The sequence below is a fragment of the Malaclemys terrapin genome, chromosome 7 (genome assembly GCF_027887155.1).
Source record: "Malaclemys terrapin pileata isolate rMalTer1 chromosome 7, rMalTer1.hap1, whole genome shotgun sequence".
Taxonomy (NCBI): Eukaryota; Metazoa; Chordata; order Testudines; family Emydidae; genus Malaclemys; species Malaclemys terrapin.
Window position 1 is genome coordinate 118786071 of NC_071511.1, and position 20399 is coordinate 118806469.

The 20399-nt window shown below is 40.2% G+C and overlaps 1 protein-coding gene across 4 annotated transcripts in view; it reads right to left on the reverse strand.

Moving 5' to 3' along the window:
- SHOC2 (SHOC2 leucine rich repeat scaffold protein) overlaps nucleotides 1-17574 on the reverse strand; it is a 104236-nt gene extending 86662 nt beyond the window's left edge. For 2 of the 4 annotated variants that reach the window (XM_054033968.1, XM_054033971.1), the window contains exon 1: nucleotides 17525-17574. The gene's annotated coding sequence lies outside the window, so the exon portion shown is untranslated. Of the gene's footprint in view, nucleotides 1-15455; nucleotides 15533-16248; nucleotides 16570-17524 lie in introns of those variants that run through there. The other 2 variants (XM_054033970.1, XM_054033969.1) reach the window with 2 other exon arrangements.
- Between the last annotated feature and the right edge of the window lie 2825 nt (nucleotides 17575-20399).

Sequence of the window (20399 nt, forward strand, 5' to 3'; positions counted from 1 at the left end):
ATTGCTCCACAACTCTCTGCAAGCATGGTCTGATGCAATACACAAAGATATCCCACATTCTAAATTCAGCACTTCTGTTCCCGCAAAAGATTGCCAAACTCAATCTCTTGAATTTAACTTAATATCACAACAGTGCTACATATTATGCGTTTAATGGTAGTTTACGTGCAGTAAGTGCTACTTTTTTTTAAAGTGTTATTGAACTCGATAATTATAAGTTCCAAAAACAGTGCGAGTTTTTAAGACATCTTGCAATCAAATGGAAAAATTCTCTAACACCTGAGGCCAAACAGAAGGCTGCAGCTACAAAAATTAATGTTTTTTTAAAAGGATCGCTACTCTTCCATTATGAAGACAGAGCTAATCAGAAAAATCTTATTCTTTTTTTTGAGTTTGCCACTTTCCTTTTTTTTTTAAAAGGCTTTCTAATGTAAAATTATAGAATTATCTATCCTCCTATTCTAGATCATCAGTACAAGTGTTTATTGCGTCTTATTTTTAAACAAATCCCCAAAACACAAGAACTCTGTGCAGGTGTGAGAACAGAATAGTATTGAGCAGATTTTTGCTATGTGAATTTAAGAGAAGACTTTTATTCCAAGTTTCTAAGCTTGTGGAATAGATATTCTCTAAGGGTTTGCCTAGTCAAAGTGAACAAAACATAGGACTGCAACACAGCAGTCCCACATTCTATTCCTATCTCTGCCATTAGTTTTCCATTTTCTGAGCATGGGCAAGCATCAAAAGGGAAAGAGGCACAGAGTAATGGTGTGCCTTGCCCCAAGGTCATCTAGCAGATCAGTGACAAAACCAGAAACAGACTCCCAGTCCCGTGCCCTAGCTACTGGACCATGTTATACATGTACATATATACAGCCCTTAGGTTTCTGAAACTCTGTGGGAAGCAAAGACTTGAGCATTAAATGAAACGACACATAAATACCATAAAATTAAGCAAACCTTATTAAGGTTACCATACCTTTGCTGACATTTTCAAAAGTGAATGTGGGTGAGTGGGAGAAACAGAAGAGATCCATAGGCAAATTAAACAGAAATGAGACTGAAAAATTATCAGTTCTAAAATCAAGCTTAAAAGACGACTTTCTATCCCCACTTTCAGAAATCTGACAATCTGGAGGACCCTCATTCTGAGCTGGATGCTTAAAGATATTGTCATGATGTAATACTTTGGCTGGGAGAGAGTGAAAAAGTAAGAGGGAAATCTGCATTTCAGTTTCATTTTCTCCCATACATCAGTATAGCAGAAAAAGATGACTATAGAACATAGAAAAGGAGAGGAAAGCACTGATTAATTAGGCGCATACTTTTGTCTACACTTGAAATTCAGCAATCAATAGCCAGTTACCAGTAGGGCTGCACTAGTGCAAACTCCAAGGGCAATCAAGGAAAACCACAGTTTTTACCCATTGAGTTTTCTCCACTTGAACCAGGAGTAAACTCAACCATTGCAAATTCAGTGTTCCTTATATATGCTCCAGATATGTAATGGTGTATATACATCTGCTGCTGGCCACTGTTTACTGAATCTGGGGGAGGCTAATCCTAAATACAGACAAGACATCAATGGAACAGATTTACTATTAACTAAACTGTTTGGCCACTGTGAATTTAGTGCAGCACTAATATAAACATTTAAAATGAAACTTCATTTCACTATTCCCTAGAGTGACACTTGGCATTATTAACACTTTCATGAGAGGATTTCAAAAAGGCTTCACAAATGCTCACTAAACCTCACTAAATGAGGCAGATACAGTAGGTAGGGGACACTCCACTCACCATTGCTACACAACCTGTACAGGGAGAAATACAGTAGCTGTCTAGCACACTTATCAGAGAAGAAAGTAGAACAATAAGTGAAGAATACTGTATGCAAATGAAGCTACACAGGGATTTTTTGGTACACATTTTAATGGCCTAAATTGGAATTTAACTATTAAAGACACGATGAATATGCTATTAAGGATATTGTCTCAAGATCGTCAATGACCAAAAACAGCCAGAACTTTGAGTCCCCATTACCAATACTTCAGCACTATCTGCATTTTCCATTTAAGACTTCCTTCTACATACTGAACCAGTCCATCCTTGCTTCGTTTAGGAGATTTAACAAGCCCATAGCACAAGGTGTCTGACTTCAGGCAACAGATCTTAGATGTTTCAAGAGATGAGAAATTACCCCAGTGAGTCAGAGACTTTGAAATGTATGTGTTTTTTTTAAAAATGCTATTAAGACCACAAAAAAATTGATAAAGAACCAGCAAATCTGTGATGCTGATGTGGGTTGAAAAATACCATCTGTTGCAATTAAAGTTTCTTCCTCCCCAATTTTGCAAAGAGCTCTCAATTTGTTAATTATGATTTTTCTATATTGTATCAAATGCTAATGGATTTGTTTGAGTATAATGTACATATTTCGCCAAGAACTACTGAATGGTAATCAGAAATATCAAAAGGAAGCTGAAAACAATTCAAAATACAGTCTTTTGCAAGTCTAGTTTAACTTAAGCTATTTAAAAAGACTACATTTAATCACTGAATGATATTTACATGAATACCGGTATACTACACAAACATTTCCAGCACCAGATAGCCAAGAGTGGACCTTTCAGTAAATTAAGCAGCTTGATTCATAAGAAGAAGCTGTATCACCCCATTGGACCATTGTCTGTTCTCTGGAAAACAATCAGGTTTTTCCTGCCTTGAGATAAAACACTCATTCCTGAATGTCAACATTTAAATTTGGCTATTTTATACTACTAACTTCATATTAGGCCACAGGTGTAATGCAGATGCAAGACCTACAGCAGTCAAAAGCAGCCAGGTCTTTAACATTTAAGGGGGTTGAGGATACTGTCTGTGGAGGGGATGGGCTTATGCACCCAAATCCCCTGGACATTCAGATTATTGTCCAATGGTTGCTAGTTAGAGATTTGTACACTGAAGAGCAGTTAAATAATGTATTGCCTTTAAAAAAATAAACTTGTTTAAACAATTTCGTTAATACACACACACACAATAGCTTATATATACACAGTGCATAATTTAAAGAAAAATCTTAATAAAACAGACAGCCAAGGCAAAACTGTGTCAAACCTGGCACTTTCCCTTGTAACTTGCAGTCTCTCATTAAAAATATTCCCCTAATATCAAAAGGAAAATCCTCAAAACAATACCATTTGAAAAGGCAAACTAGAGATGGGGAGGAAAACTAAATCTGGGTTGGAATATACATAGTTGTGAGACTGCATGTTATATATTATATCTAAATGCCTTAACATGAACATTGTTTGCAGCATTGTCTGTGTTTTAACATGAATAGTGAGAGAAAGAATTATTTGAATTTCAGTTTGCTTTCATGACCCACATATCATACACACAAGACTCCGCCTCTTTGGCTCATTATCCCTTGATCATCATTTCTAAATATGGGGAAAGTCATGGTTTTGTGACTGCAAAAAATGAATAAAATACACAAGAGCAAAAAGAATCCAATTAATTTTCTATTAAAAATGTTAAATCGGTGTCATCAATAGTTTCAAAGACACTGTTCAACATGGAAAAAAAAAAAAATCACACCTGCCTGAAAACTTTATTTTTACCTTTGCTGCAAGACCCAAGATATACATGAAGATTATAGAAGTATTTATTTTTTCAAGGGTGAGGATTCCTAATATTTGACAGCCCTGCAATCTCAGGCCTGGTCTACACTACGGGGTTAGGTCGAATTTAGCCGCGTTAGGTCGATTTAAAAATGAATGCGTCCACACAACCAACCCCGTTCCGTCGACTTAAAGGGCTCTTAAAATAGACTTCTGTACTCCTCCCCGGCGAGGGGAGTAGTGCTAAAATCAACTTTGCTGGGTCAAATTTGGAGTAGTGCAGACGCAAATCTACGGTATTGGCCTCCGGGAGCTATCCCAGAAGTGCTCCATTGTGACCGCTCTGGAAAGCATTTTGAACTCCAATGCACTAGCCAGGTACACAGGAAAGGCCCCGGGAACTTTTGAATTTCATTTCCTGTTTGGTCAGCGTGACCGTGCAGTCCCCCCAGAATCGTAGAGCGTAGACTGTTTTTACGCTCCCCCTATCATCTCCGTCCCTGAGGTTATCGCAGATTAGAAGGCAAAAAAACCACACTGGCGATGACATGTTTTCCCAGCTCATGCAGTCCTCCCGCACTGATAGGGCACAGTTTAATGCATGGAGGCATTCAGTGGCAGAGGCCAGGAAAGAATTAAGTGAACGCGAAGAGTGGAGGCAGGACGCGAAGCTGAGGTTAATGGGGGAGCAAATGGACATGATGAAGCGTCTGATGGAGCTGCAAGCAAGCCAACAAGAGCACAGACACCCCCCCCCACCACCACTGCATCCACTGTATAACCGCCTCCCCCCTCCCCATGTTCCATAGCCTCCTCACCCAGATGCCCAAGAACGCGGGTGAGGGGAGGCTCCGGGCACCCAGCCACTCCACTCCAGAGGATGGCCCAAGCAACACAAGGCTGCCATTCAAACAGTTTGAGTTTTAGCGTGGCTACAATAAGCAATATGGCCTTGTCTTTCCCTCCTTCCCCACCCCACCCGGGCTACCTTGTCCACAGTGCACCGTTCCGTAAGTCGATGCTAGCCACAATAGTGAGGACGCATTCCGCCGACTTAATGCACTTAGTGTGGACATATGCAGTCGACTGTATAAAATTGATTTCTAAAAATCGACTTCTATAAAATCGACCTAATTTCGTAGTGTAGACATACCCTCAGTTACTATGTGAAAGAGACACACTGAAACAATGGAGACAAAATATAAGACTGTAAAGTTACAAAAACTTGATGGGAGACTGGGCAGATTTAGCTCCTGAAATAATTTTTAAACTCATTTTCTTAAACTGTCTAGATTACAAGTGAACATTTATCTTCAAAAGCATAATAAACTACTTCATAAAGAATCAATTCTGTACAAATTCTTGAGAGAATCAGGTAGACTGGAGTGAAAGACAATTTTTAGTAAAAGTACTAGAAGTCACATCTTTCAGCACAGAAGTCATGGTTGTGAAAAACACAGCCGTACTCATTACACAAACCAACATGACGCCTGTGCCATCCAAAGAAAAAAAGTGTTGTATGTAAATTGTGTATGTAGACTATTAATTCTGACTTTGAGATCACTGCTGCCCTCCATTATTTTTATTATTTCACGGGGCCAATAATTGCTCTAATGTTCAATAGATATATGCAAGCAAAGGTGATTTTTTTTTAAAATCATGGATATTTGAGGCCTATGAACATTGACAGATCACATCTTACTGGTGCAAAACAGAGGGGTAAAAACTGCAAAATACATTTTTCCTAAAGTTTGAAAACTAGAAATTTTCTGTGATATCTCCCCACCTCAGGATAGTCCCAGGAAATTTTCTGATTTATGGCTTCCTATGTATTTAACATGCTTATGTTTACATGCAGAAATTAAGAAATAATGCCACTTAAAGCTTTCAGAGAGAGAGAGAGAGAGCGCAGTTTTATATCTGCTGCTTTGCTATGCTTTTACTTGCTTGAAAAGGGGACCTGTCTAGTGGTCAGAACACACAATTAGAAGTCAGGTGTTCTACGTGATAATCCAGCTCCGCTACTTACTCATTGTGACCTTAGGCCCAGTCACATTGAGGCAGATTTTCAAAGGTACAGATAGGAATTTGACATTCACCTCCCATTGACACACAATCAAATGGAGCCAAACACCTAACTTCTATTTTTTGTTTTGAAAATCTCCCCTGTAGTCTACCTGACCCAGCTTTTCCATCAGTAACACAAGAGGAAATAGTGCCTAACTGACAAAAGTGTTGGAAGGCTAACATCTATCAATTCTCTAAAGTGCTTTGAGATCTTTGGATGACAGGAGCTATAAATGCAAATTGTAGTATTTGTTATATTACATCAGTTCAAAAATTTCACAAATTATTTTTTAAAGCTGCTTTTGAAGCAGCACACTCAACCAAGAGCGGTGCTATATGTTGGGAGGGGCAAATGCTGAATGGGAGAAATAGTTTCTTTGCTTTCATCCTTTTCCTTCTCAATTTTACACAATTTGATGTCTGAGAAAAACGTTTTGTTTTCCACTACCACAGGAGGGCAGCAGTATGTAAAGCTGCTACTGATCTGTATGAAAAGAGTAGAGGAAACTGTGGGGGCTGAAACAAAGAGGAAAGTTAGAGATCCAGAGAGGAACAGAAAGTCAGTCACACCAGTGAAGCTAACTGCTTGTTAAAGGAGGAGCGTGCATCCCATCTGTCTGTTGCAGAAAGGTTGGAACAGTTTCAATAACATTTCAGAATACATATGCAACTGAATATATGGTCCAATCATGTAATCCTTCCTCTTAAAAATAGACCCACTGATTTCAATGGGATTACACACACAAATCAGGATTGCAGGATTTGAACCCACATCCTTGTTACACATTAACTGTCACTGTTCTCTGAGAATGAAGATCTTCCTGTTGCCAGTACTGCAATTTGTTGATATATATAAATTCTGCATTTCCACTCAACAGCTAATTGGTTCAATAAATAAAATCCTGCTTTAGAACACCATCACCACAGATAAGTTTGTAACTGAAGTCTAATCAATGATTGTTTGTGTATAATTGAAGTCTTCTAGAATGATGAGGTTTGCATAAAGCCATTTTAGAATCATTATTCTGTAAGTCTTATATGAGAGAAATACCAGTCAACCAACATTTCTCTGCACACACACAGCCCTAACCAGGAAAAAAAAGTGAGTGTGGTCGCTAAATGATTGCACAAGACAAGGAAAATAAAATTATGGGCAAAGCAATGAAAAAAATCCAGTTTGATCTACTCAGGGCAGCACTAATTAAAGTTTTACTTCCCCCACCAGACCTGCCACTTCCAAGTAGAAACCACACAACACATTACATGTCACCAAGCAAGCTACTAATCAGTTTTCCCAGTACACCAGCCAGCAAATACATAACCAGCAGTAAAACACAAATATAACAGGCTACAATCTGCCCTAATTTGCACCTTGTACAATACACTTGTACCATGCACTTCAAAGGAATTACACAAGGTGCAAGTCAGCACAAAATTTGCCCCTCTTCAGTACAAGTTCCTACTGTTGTAATTCAAAAAATTTGCTGACACAAATCTCTCTTCTCTTATGACTAAGCAGAAGTTTAGATTAACAAAACCCTGATAAACTCGAGATAAAAATAATCATACAAAATTAAATTCAATACAGTTGGAACACTCTGCCAGTAGTATAAAATTCTGTTTGGCTTGAAAGTAACTTCTTAGTTATTTTTCAATTTTGATATATGTTGTATATTACTAAGCTCAGTAATACACACACAAACTGATAAAAAATATTTCCACTGATGGTAATTGAAGTTTACTGATAGGCAAAGTAAGAAAAATGCAGCTTGAGAACTAGAGTTTGATTTAATAATATTTATTTAGTATAATTTGACATGTGATGTTAACAATTTGTGTTTTAAGTTATAAAGCTTTAACTTTTTGAATCTCAACATCTTGTCATTAAATAATTGTCTGCATAATCTCCTGCAACTGTGAAAATTGAAAATAGATAAGAATTTTTTTAATTATTAACCAAACATTATCCACTGAAATTATTTAAAAAAATCAAATTCTGCCAATCCTGTATGTTACACACAGACAGCTACTAAATTTTAGACTATATTATAAAAAAATTGTTACAGGCTTAACAGCAGTTCAAGCCATTTTTTGTGTGTATCATTTGGTTTCACCCTTCCCCATAAATAAATAAATTGTGGGAAGCAGCTACTTTTATATATTTTCTACAAGATGTTTTGTTTTTTAATACCTTTGATTACATATTCATCTATCAACAATATACAGATGTAAACAAATACTCTGCTATCAGAGGCGATACCAGACTCTGTCGGTTTTCAAGGCAAATACCTCATATTCTTCTCTGATCAGCATTTTATACAACACACATACTACTACATACAGAGCTCCTCTGGTAGCCCTTCACTTCCTTGTTTAGAAGGTAATTTTTTGCACTGTTTATTTTTATGAAGATCTATTTTAGGCTGCTATGGGCTTTTGTTTACATATTAAACCACCTGATGCCTCCAGCTTTTACAGGAGCCATATAGTTTGCTAGTGATGTCATGTTCTCTCTCATACATTCAGTGAGCTCCCTGTAACAAAAGGCTTCTAAAAAGAACTTAACATTTATGGAAATATAAAGGGAAAGGCCTCTGCCTACTCATTCTTTAGGATTAAATAAACATTCTTAATGCCTGGTTCTACTTTTCAGATGCAGCTGATTGAAGCCATAGGAAAAATACTAAGCAATTGTCTTGGCAGCACAAAATCCACAAAGTTACAACTTCACAGATACTAGAATTCATACAATAAAAATTGTAAGTGTCAAGCAACTATTATTTTTATCTTGGCCAATCAAGCAAGTTTTCCTTTTGATTACAGGCTTGTTAAAGGGAAAGGAAGTAGATATCAATATTTTACTTGACTGCATGTAACACAGGAGAAAGAAACAGATCTGTTGCTTGGTTAAGGATTTGAATTAATCTTGCATATTCTACATGCTACACTATCTACATTTGCTTTGTACAGGGAGCATTAGATAATTATTCAGAAAATATTCTATTAATTTAGACTTACTGTATTGTCATACAAAGCTTTAAATTACAGTGACACTGAATTGGTTTCTCTTGTTAAAAAAATAGACTATCCTGTGTGCAAGCTCTTTTTTCCCCAGGAAGTTAAAATAATCAAAAACATTTGGAGATAATATAAATGTTTCTACTTCCATACTGGTATTAGTAAACACTGTTAATTTCATGAGTTATAGCACAAAGCAATATAATTTAGAGACTATAAAGAGGTAGTGAAAATCTTAAATACAAGAGACTGGTAGCCCAGATAACACTGTTCTAGTAGGCATTTACTGGCAATACGAGCAGAGAAGCCATAGCCTGACTAAAACATGGAGACTGAACTCCCCTTTTATCAAGATTAGGGTGATTTGGGAGTGTGGAGGAGAGAAGTTTGCAACATCATGATCCACTGCAAACACAGCTTGAGGATAAACAGTGGGCTTCAGTCGCCCTGGCTGCCAATCAGGTAGTTTTCCAAAGGCACAAAATTCATGTTAAAAACATCTTAATCTATGTCAACTGTAGGGGGGGGGGGTGTTCTTCTAAGAATTCAAGCTTTCATTTAAAGAGACGGTTCAATTTCTAGCAGTGACAATTAACATTCCGTTTAGATTTTGAGTAGTCTATATCTAATGATTTGAAAATCCCACGGCAGAACTGGTAACCAGTTGTGCTATGTTCTTCAAGATACCACAGCAAGCTTACGTGTTACAATCTAGAAATAATTAAAAGCCAAATGCACATGAAAATTCAGAAGTATCAGCTAAAGTTTCTCAGTCTCTTGGTTGCAAGATTATTTTTATTCCTTCACTGAATACAGTACTCTTTAATCTTATACTTCATGGAAATGATTGTTGTCACCATAGTTACCTCATCTAAACTCCTGGTATTCACACTGCAAGTTTTCACTATCATGAATACTGTTAAAAATGAAATGTTCAAGTAATATATATTACACTTTTTTGGCAGCACTTTGTAGGACACTATTAAGAAGTTCATGACTGCAGGAGAGCTGAGAGAAATTTTATGGTTTTGCAATATTTGTCACTTGCTAGTTGAGGCCCTCCCAGATTTTCATAATTAGACATCTTTAATTCCAACAGCAGGACCAATCCTTATTTCATGAAATTTCTTAGCTATCTCCTTGTCATATTATTCAAGGAGCTTTTAAAATTGAAACATGACAATTTACTTACATTAGACATTTAGAAATAGGAAAAGCTCATCAGATCAAACTTGCTATCATTTTTTAGTGTTGTTTACATCAGTTTACAAAGACAGTGTAAAAGAGTAAACCCTAAAATTATAGTTGATAAAGCAAAACAATATAGATAACTACTTGCTATGTTATTCTGTCTCCCCATATATATATTGTTGCCATATCACAAGATAAGGCAGTATCTAAGGAAAATGAATTTTTAATTAACTGCATTTTGTCCCTACATGGCTAGCAATCATGAGAGCACCCAAAACTTCAGTGGTGCAATAAGATTGCCATTGACAGACAAACTAAATATTCAGCCAGACTACTGTAAGAACCTAACCAGAGATCAAACCAGGCGGTGCTTGAACTGCAAGGAGACCATCCCTCTTTGGGATTTGCCATGATGATGACGATGACAACTAAATTCAAACTTTGGCAAAAATTGGTATTTTATGGTAGTAAAACAACACAGAACATCTGCTCACCAATACAGTCAGGTTAATGGCACGCTTAACAGCTTTGAAAAGGAACCGCATAACAGACAAAGCATCTGTCCCTTTCAGTTCTCACAAATTGTGCCTGGGTTCAGTCATATCAGTGTGTAGATACTGTCAACAAAAATTAAGAATGCCTTTAGTAATGTTAATCATAAGTCATGTAGACTTTATTAACGTGCTACCTAAACAACAAGGGAGCCCGATTCTGCATTCTTTGCACACCCACCATTCCCAGTGAAATCTACAGGAGTTTGGAGTACGCAAGGAATGCAGGGGCATGTTCCAAGTAAACAACAGTTCTGCAACCTCAGATATAAAATAGCTTTGGAAATAGTTGGTGAAAAGAATCACTTATGCTTAAAAAAAAAGTTGTTTCATCTCCAAGTGCCTATATCAACATGTGGGCAGAAAGGGTGGAAGACTGGAACATGGACAAATGAAAATTGTACCTCATCACAAACAGGCTTCACCACTTAATGACGTGCTTCAGAACCCCCTTAAAAAAACACTGCAAGCCATGAACAAGATCTATGTTCAAATAAAGAGTATTTTAAAACACCAACAGGCTAGGCAGTAAGAGAGTGAACCAAGATGTGCTGCAATATTTAGGGAGCCATTATAATGTAAATGTGTAAGGTATTAAAAAGTCTATATAAGGTGCACAGCTTCTGTGGTCTATAGAATACCAAAAGAACGAACAATCAGAATCCATACATAATGATAAGCCTCTGAGTATTGGGGTTCACAGGTCCATTGAACCAGACCATGTCTGTGTAATCATTATGATTCCATACTGTCTTATGGATCACATCATATACCCTGCCCACACTTTGGATGTGTGCCACTTTAAGAAGCAGACATAGGCACACAAAGAACTGGTGTGAGAAAGGTAAGAGTAAACTACATCCAATTTGCTCTGAACATCACATTTACCATGATGAACATTTAGGCTCCCATATAGCTTGTGACACAAATAATATCCCTTTTAGCAGGATGATTGCAACTTGCAGCCAAGTGTCACGTTTTAAATATAAACTCTTTTCAAAATATATTGACATGATTTTCATATGATGAAGTGTACTCTTCAGCACAAGAATGTTCACAACAAAAGGGATATGTATTTCATGCAACTTAAAATTCAATAATTATTTAGAAAACAAAGATGCACTTTAACATCACCAGCACACAGACTACAAGCTATTCTTTGGCACACATGCGAAGGGAACTCAGAAGGAAAAGTTAAAACTGTTCAAGCTTTTCCTATTTCTTACTTTTCAAAGGACTGTGATGTGTCTAAATAATTAACAGTAAACCAACAAAATGCTAAAAGAACTAAGGATACAGGCACGCCAAAATCATTAAGAGAGCTCTTCGAGCATCCACAGTGGGACCAATTTACACTACTTCAGGGTATTCTAGCATGTTTTAGCTCTAAGCAGCATGTATCACTTTACGAGATCATGTACTGTAATATTTTCCTTACAATATACCACAGATTCTTCTTACTCTGTACTGATCTTTACAGGGCTGAAATTAACTCTCTGATGTGAAGTCTGAGGCTTTTAAAAAGAATTACAAACACAGAACAATCTATTTATTTTTAAAGAGAAACACATTACCTAGAAAAAAGAAGAACAGGAGTACTTGTGGCACCTTAGAGACTAACAAATTTATTAGAGCATAAGCTTTCGTGGACTACAGCCCACTTCTTCGGATGCATCCGAAGAAGTGGGCTGTAGTCCACGAAAGCTTATGCTCTAATAAATTTGTTAGTCTCTAAGGTGCCACAAGTACTCCTGTTCTTCTTTTTGCGGATACAGACTAACACGGCTGTTACTCTGAAACATTACCTAGAGGTTAACGACAGTACAACTCCTTTGTAATCAGAGCCATCTCTTTATAAAGAAATACTATGCTGAACAGAGTTTGATTCCAGAATATGCCCCTATTTAAAGAGAGGTTTAGTACTATGTTACCTAAATAACATTGGACCTCGGTAGTGCAGGCACAGTGAGCATAAAAATTAAAATGTTAGTACCTCAAATATTACTTTATCACCACATGCTACAAGTTGTATCTCAATACATTTTGAAACATACCAAACTGTATTTCAGACACAAAGAAAATATGCAGTATTGTCAGACAGGGCAATTGTAATGTAAACAAGGCTTATTTTAGTCTTTACAAGCTTGATGGGGAGGCTGCTAAATCTTCCATAGCATCAGTTCCTTTCCTCCCCCACCAAAAAAATCTCCATAAAGAAATGCAGTCATCTCCTCCAAGATAAAGCACAATGCAATGTGTAATCAAAATTAAATATATGGCTATAAAAAAGAGAAAGGGAAAAATACAAGGATTTGTTCAATCCAAAAAGCATCCACAACCAACCACCCCAGGAAACAACTACACATAATAAACTTCGATAATTTCAGAAAACCTGCTGATCCATCGTCAGGACTTGTTAACAGTACTTCCCAACAGTGGGTTAAATTAACGTTTGGGCTAGTGCAACATATCAACATTTACCTAACACCCCCCCGCCAAGGATGTAGCCAGAAGCCTCACACTGCTGCCACACTACCAAGGTAACCTGTTCCAGACACAGCAAGCATCAAGCTCCTCTGAAAGACACTAAAAGCCAACACCTAACTGAGGATAGGAAAAGAGAAAGCCATAAGAATCTGATGGGAGACGGAAATAATTGAGGGAACCATCCCAGCTGTAGCTAGGTGGAGAGAAGAGAGAATCCCCAGCACAAACAATGAGGAGTCCTTGTGGCACCTTAGAGACTAACAAATTTATTTGGGCATAAGCTTTCGTGGGCTAGAACCCATCAGATGCATGAAATGGAAAATACAGGAGCAGGTATAAATACATGAAAGGATGGGAGTTGCCTTACCAAGTGTGAGGTGAGTCTAACGAGAGAATTCACTTAACAGCAGGATACCAAGGGAGGACCAAGCGCAATTAGTGTGGAGGGCAATTCTTCATCATTCCTCAGAAGTTTGGAAAAGCCAATAGCAAGGGAGAATTCTCGGTATTTAATTATCATTCAAATTTAAATGATAAAGGCTGATATTTTAGCCACATCTGAAATGTTCAAATACTCTCCCAGTGAGAATTTTATTCCCTTATTGTAAAATGCAATCTTTCCAAAAGATACTATTCTTGGACCCTGAGCACATCTTCCCCACCAATCTTTAGATATCTATTAGACAAGGCTGATACCAATGTAAAATTTGATCTCTGTCTAGTTTTACATTCTTAATCCAGTTAAGATATGGACATGTACATACCTAACGTTCTTTACTAAACAGCCATAGACATGGTGTACATATATTTCACACACGCGCTAGTGAACAGTTCCTTCATGATGACAATACTGAAAAAAGGACCATCATACATTCTTTCAGCAGAAATGCTCATTTCATAGAAAGCCATGATCATGTAACAACAAATCCAAGGATTTCCTAATGGGAGCACACACAATGAAAATGTTAAAAGAAAACCACATGCAGAAAGCTACAAAAAATATTCATTGGTCAGATGGAAGCCTTTCAATAATCTAGTGTTCTTAAAGTAGAGTACTTCCATTAGTGTGATTTAATTGTCAAGATAACAAAGGAATGCCCCTCCCCATATCCCTTGCCTTACAGATATGTCATGTTGGGAAGATACAACTATACCAGGATCAGCAGCTAGTCACAACCAGTACTATTTACCAACCCTACCTCTGCTGTTATGTGATGTAGAGGATTCTACTTTACATTTCTATAAAAAGTAGAATAGGGAATATTATGTTGCTCTGATTCTGACAAACCATGGAAAAAGCATTCCCTTTTCAAATGAGGAATCCAAGATACATCAACGATGTTTTTTGTTCAAAATCATCTTGCTTTATTATCAGATTATACGTAGGTGATTGTTGCCTGATCATTTCACTTGTTACATCTACAGAAATCCAGCCCCTCAGCAAAACAAGTATATATATAAAATGTTTAACATGAACTGAAAGGATCCAGCTGCAACCTCCTAAATCTTTCATTTTACTTGCTCAGAGCTCAAGATTAACCAAACAGGAAATCAAAATATTCAAGCTCAAATCTTTTTAACAAGAATTGACAATATTAGGTTTTTTAAAAAAAAATTGGAATGTATCTACAATACAGTATTAAACTTTCAAGATGCAGAAATCCTTTTAAGAAATCAGCGTGGGGTTATATTGAGATCATTATGCAAGCTATGCTTAAAATATGGCTGTACATGTTGTATTACTTAATATGACCACCACCTTCTTCAGGCCCTTAATTTTATAAATAGATGCATCCAATAATACCTAAAGATAGATAGATCTATAGTTCCATGAAAAGTGTGTGATTTTTTCCTATTAGAAGCTATATATATATATATATATATATATATATATATACACATACACACACACACACACACACACACACACACACACACACAAAGTAATTTGTCAAAAAATCATTGGCTAATTTTTGTTTCAGCAATTTTTGGTTCCAAAATGCTGAGACTGTCTCACTACTGCAGCAATTACAATACATGCAATTAAAACTCAATCATTAATATTCTGCCGTGAAAAGGTCTTTGTGCACACGCATGCATAATTACATAAAATGCATGCTTTCACAGTCCATATCAATTTCAAAGACATTAACTAAAAATTACAATTAGCATAATCTTTTACTACTTTTTAATTTAATATATGACTTTTAAAATTTCCATATCTACTCTTATAAATCCCTGTGCAGTCTGAAGGCAATATTTCTCCATTAAACTTCAGTCATGCTGAACTGCTACGTAGCTGCTACATACAAACACAACTGTAGTCAAGTATATGTAACAATCCAATACAATTATGATTACTATAGCTCTCTAGTGACTTAAAGATATATTTGTGTAATTTACATAGACAATGAACACACTTTTTACAACCGCATGTGTATTAGAAGCTGTCACTAAATGTTCTTCAGAACACAACTATAGTTCAGATACAAAAATTATTTGATTGCAGAATACATACTTTTAAAGAGAAGCTTTTTGTATGGCTCCAACAGAATTGCCACAAAATAAATGCAGTGAAACAGGAAAATGTCACACCTATATGAAAAGATGGGGGGAGAGGTATAGCTAGTAAAGCCACATAGTAGATGTAATGATTACCCTGAATGTCAGGTAAACATTACTCTGTATGTTAGTTACTACTAAACACATACATAAAGCATCTTTAATTTCTCTTCAGCCTGCTCACAATATTTTGGTCGGAGGGAAGATAGGGTTGAAAAACTGTGCTTCCTTATTTTTTTAATATCACCATTTCACTATATGAAGAAGACAATGTATCATAAAGTAGTATCCCAAGCTGCAGGGAGGCAGGACACCACTGATTAAGTGCTAACTATACACTAAAGAAATTCATACTCGGGCACACAATATGCAGTAATTTGAGTTCATCCCACCTGCTCATAAACCTAGAGGCTATACAGCTGATCCGTACCATAGCTGGCAAACAAATGCCAGGCAAAGGTTTATTAACATTGTTCCCTGCAAACCAGGGGGCAACACACAATATATTTTTAAATGATGACTGCTATGGTTTGTCTCCTGCAAGTGTTTGAACCTGCCCATAACCAGTTTCTGGAAAGGGTTTCCCCTAATAATTATAAAGCTGACAACACCCCTCACTTTGTTTATAGCGGGGGTGGGGAGGGAGTACATAGAAGATATATTTTTAAAGCATGACACCATGGCATTTTATTTCAAAACCAATAGCCACCATATCCAGGCCCACCCTTCTCCCAGTAAGCTTGTTTTACCTGCTCATAAAGGGGCCTTAGTGCCTTTGTGTTTGGGGCTTCCTGCTTCTGCTCTCTACCATCTCGGCTGTTCCTGCTTCTTCTGTCTTGCTGCCTTTTAGGCCCAGCCCCTGCCTGCTGTCAGCAACGGCAGCCTCAGCCCAGGCTGGAGCCCAGACTCCTCCACCTACAGGCTCTCCCTGGCAGCAGCAAGTGATGTGAGAGTGTCTGTAGCTAGTGCTACAGAACATACTCAACAACCTTTTCACCACCACAGTCCCTTCTCTCTCCACCCTGCCCTCTGCCTTAAGCCACTGCCACTGGCTTCGCCTCCACACGCAGCCTCAGCTGTCTCCCACACACCCCCACTAGCTCACCCCTACCCCACCCCTATTCCCCCAACCCGACTCCCTCCACCCCCTATTCCCCCATCTCCCACTCCTCGTGTTTGAGCCCCTCCATTCCCCAATCCCCTCCATTCACTAGCCTCCTAACCCCCCAATTCCCTCCACCCACCAGCCCCTAGTCCCTAACCCCCAGCCCCAACTCCTTGTACTCCCCAGCCCCCATTCCCTAACCCCCAACTCCCTCCACCCCAGCTCCCTATTCCGACCCCCACCCCCAACTGCCTCCACCCCCTATTCCCTATCCCCCAGCCTCAACTCCCTCTACCCCCTAACTCCTCTACCCCAGCCCCCTATTCCCAAACCCCAACTCCCTCTTCCCTAACCCCCACCCCAACTGCCTCCACCCCCACCCCCCTATTCCCAAACCCCAACTCCCTCTTCCCTAGCTCCCACCCCCAACTGCCTCCACCCCCAGCCCCCTATTCCCAACCCCCCCAGCCCCAAATCCCTCTACCTCCCAGCCCCCTATGCCCTAACCCCAACTCCCTCTTCCTTAACCCCCACCCCAACTGCCTCCACCCCCAACCCTATTCCCGAACCCCTCCACCCCCAGCCCTATTCCCTACCCTAACCCCCCAACTCCCTCCACTCCCAACCCCTTATTCCCTAACCCCCCAGCCCCAACCCCTCCCCCCCGGCCCCCTATTCCCGAACCCTCAACTCCCTCCACCCCCAGCCCCCTATTCCCTAACCCCCACCCTCCAACTGCCTCCAAACCTAGCCCCCTATTCCCCGCCCCCTGGTGCAGCCCCACCGAGCTCATCCCCACCCCCCTAGCCCCCCTCTCACACCCAAGCTTGCTTCGCCGTGCCAACCGCCCAGCCCCCCGCCTCTCCACACAACCCTCCCTCGGTGACCCCTGCCCCCCGCGACTGCCCAGCCCCACTCACCGTGAGGGATCCGCCATCCTCCTCAGCCACTCTCAGGCCCGGCCCCGCCGCCCCCCCTGCCGGCCGCCGTCACCGCGCACCGACCCGTCACGGGACTCCCCACCCACCGGCCTCCCCCACACCATAGAGAGCGGCAGGTAGAGCGCCGCGTGGCGCCGCCATCTTGGATTAGGGCGGAAGTGCCCTTGTTGCCATGGGCAACGGCTGGGCACTGACAGTGGGTTTTTTTTAAAAAAGGGGGTTAAAATAAAGGAAACTGGTAAATGCTACAAGGCAGCGAGTAAAAAATAATGGGGAAAAAAAGACAAAAAATAAAGAGCCATGTTCCCACTCCCCCACCATGAGGGGGTCCCACTACGGACACTCACGTGCCCTAGCCTGGCCTAACGAGGGGCCTCAGGATGTAACACCCCGTCCCCTTCCCAACACCATCAGAAACCCCCCAGGCCAACACCCACCACTCTCTGCCATGAGCAGCCCCTTCTTTTACTAGTGTTCCGACAGTACTCGGTCTATCACCTTAGCGAGCTCGGGACAATCTAGTGCAGCGTCCCTGACCCTGCTCTGGGCGTTAGCGGGGGTCTCTACTACACGGATTCAGAGCTTTCTCCCCCTCCCTAAGCATGCAGGGGGCAGGTGTCAGTCCCACAAAACCATCCCTCCATGCAAGCACTCCCTCGTTAAATAGACGTTAATGAACGCCAACTCTTGCCACTCTATCCCACGGCTCACAGTGTTGGCTTTGTCTGAAAGCCCCAGCTGCTGGAATCAGGAGACTGAGTGAAAATCTGAGCTTTCATTTAAAAAAAATAGCAAGTGGTTGCTTAGAAAAGCTGGAAAACGTGACTCATGTGCCCCCTCAAGGCTCAGAAACTGGAAAGCCCTTAAAAAGAACCCAAATTTTGTTATTTTTAATAACATAAGAACAGCCATACTGGGTCAGACCAATAGTCCATCTAGCCCAGTATCCTGTCTTCCGCCAGTGATCAGTGCCAGCTGCCTCAGATAGAATGAGCAGAACAGGGCAATTATCCATCCCATTGTCCAGTCCGAGCTTCTAGCAGTCAGAGGTTTAGGGACACCCAGAGCATGGTGTTGCATCCCTAAGTCATAGTGGCTAATAGCCATTGATGGACCTATTCTCCATTAACTCATCTAATGCCTTTTTTGAACCCAGTTATACTTTTGGCCTTCCCAACATCCTCTGCAGCAGTGGATTAATGCACAGGTCCATGGAACCCCCAGCTCTGGCTGCGGGCCCCAGACTCCAGCCGTGAGGCTTCAGGCTCGGACCCTGGGATCCCGACCGCAGGCTTTGGGATCCGGCCACATAGTGGCAAGCTCTGGCCCTGAGCTTAAATCTCCCCCTCCTTCCCCCTCCACCGCCCCTGGCCCCCACTGCCTCCTCCAGCACCAGGCTTACGCCGCATGTTCCGTCCCCCACTGCAGGACTTTGGGCTTGGGCCCCATGATCTGGCCGTGGGGCTTCATGCTTTCTGGCTCCGGCCCCGAGCTCTGGCCCCCGGCCATGCAGCGGTGGGTGCTGGCCCTGGGCTCACACCCCCAATCAACCCTGGCCCCCACGGCCGCCCCATCTCCTCCCCCTCCTCCCCATGGCTTCTGGCCCCTATCCATTCCCCGCATCACCCCTGGCTCCTGCTGCCTCCCTGCCCACCTCCCCCTCCAGGGCTTAATTTGTCTCCGGGGTTGCTCAGGCTGAGTAAGTCTGCTGTGAAAAGTGATATTTGTATGTTTGTTAATGTCACTTTTCACAACCGACTTAGTAGCTAGCTGGGAGGCTGTGAAGAGTGATATTAACATACAAGTATCACTTTTCACAGCAGCTGACTTACCAGGTAGGAAGTCTTCAAAAAAAAACAACCACCACCAAAAAAGCAAAAGAAATAACAACAAAAAAGACAAGAACGTCCAAAGCACCTTAATTGTGTTTCTATTCTGTTTAGGTACAGTAAAGAATAGAGACAACTGTACATTTTTATTACTGAGTCTGCAAAAAGAAAAACCCTAAATAAATAAATTACAATGATTTGGACATGGATATGTGTATATTTATTTTTCCTAAAGTTAATTAAGTATTTTAGGGACAAGTGTCAGAGCGGCCACCAGCAAGAGTCACAGCCGCTGGTGAGGGTCTCTCCCTGCATAATGGTCAGGTTTAAGAAAATTGTGGGATATGCAAGAACCACTTGTTGACCTCTGAACGACTGATTCTTGTAATACCAGTGTTGTTCAGATTAGCAGTGAACATCTTTGTGTTATGGTATGGATAATATCTAGCCATATTAATTGTCTATGTGGAAACACTGAGCAGTTAATTTAGGTATAATGAACTGGGATATGATTTGCTTCATTATTGCAGGGTGTAAACAGTGAATGGAGTCTTTGTATTAATGCGTTCTGATATATTCATATTTTAATAGGGGCCCAAATGTTCTTTTTGTCCAGGGCCCCAATAAATTTTAATCTGTCTCTGATCCGTGGACAACGAGTTCCACAGGTAAAATATCTCACGATTTTTAAGCCAATCTCATGATTTCTTTGGGGCCTGACTCTTGATTCTTGAACTAGCACAGTTTTAAACAGTCTGACTCAAATCCCCTCCTTCTTCAGTTGCTGAGACTTCAGTCTCTTAGTTACAATGTCACAATTTCTAGACCTGTTCAGAAAATGGCTGTCAAAATAATGTTAATGTTGCCTCTCAAAGCAGTAACAGGTCTATGTGAAACAATTTCCTGTTTGGAGCAGGAATTGGTGACATTGCAGTAAGCAAATACATCCTTCTATTTGTTTATTTTCAAGATATACACAGGTCCGGTTTTTTGAAACAGGAGTGGTAACAAATTCCATTCAGGAA